Raw genomic sequence first — 795 nt, forward strand, 5'->3', positions numbered from 1 at the left:
ACTCACTGACTGACTCAAACTGACTCACTGACTGACTCACTGACTGACTCCCTCATTCATACAGAGTGTTGGTCAGACTTACTTTCAGTGAATGACTGGAAGTTTCCTCCTTTAGTTTTTCCTGAAGAGAAAAAAACAACATTAAGTTTGTTTCCGTTCACGAGTCACCACCTGTCTGTCCACCTGACTGTCCACCTGTCTGTCCAGCTGTCTGTCCACCTGTCTCACCTCTCTGTCCACATGTCTCACCTTTGAACAGGGAGCTCAGAGAGTATCCTGAATGACTCCTGCTGATGGTCGTTGTCTCCGTGGTGATTTTGGGGAAGGCGGGCTCTCTGTCTGTCCTCTGACTGGATGCTGCCGTCTCATTGACCGACCAGGAGATACCTGAGGAGACACAGGACAATGATCCACACGCTGCAGCCAATCACAGCTCAGAGATCTCCACAGGTGAACAATGATGTCTTACTCCCGACGGGCTCTCCGCTCCAGCTGACCTTCTCCACCTCGTCTTCGTCATCGTCATCCTCCACAAACTGCCGGATACTGTTTACCGCCTGCTTTGACTCCTTCAACTGTCAACAACACACCTGAAGGTCACACAGGTGCACCTGGAGATCACGCAGGTACACTGACACGCCTAGAGATCACACAGTTACACCGACACCTGATGGTCGCACAGGTGCACTGACACACCTGGAGGTCGCACAGGTGCACTGACACACCTGGAGGTCACACAGTTACACCGACACCTGATGGTCGCACAGGTGCACTGACACACCTGGAGGTCACACA

At 52.2% G+C, this 795-nt stretch overlaps 1 long non-coding RNA gene across 1 annotated transcript; it reads right to left on the reverse strand.

Annotated features, from left to right (window-relative positions):
* Positions 1-82: 82 nt before the first annotated feature.
* On the reverse strand, positions 83-706 carry LOC121940204. Its single transcript, XR_006105585.1, has 3 exons — positions 470-706; positions 250-387; positions 83-121 (listed from the first exon to the last, which is right to left on the reverse strand). It is a non-coding gene; the product is annotated as an uncharacterized LOC121940204 (long non-coding RNA).
* Positions 707-795: the final 89 nt, after the last annotated feature.

This window comes from Plectropomus leopardus, unplaced genomic scaffold (assembly GCF_008729295.1).
Source record: "Plectropomus leopardus isolate mb unplaced genomic scaffold, YSFRI_Pleo_2.0 unplaced_scaffold79617, whole genome shotgun sequence".
NCBI lineage: Eukaryota > Metazoa > Chordata > Actinopteri > Perciformes > Serranidae > Plectropomus > Plectropomus leopardus.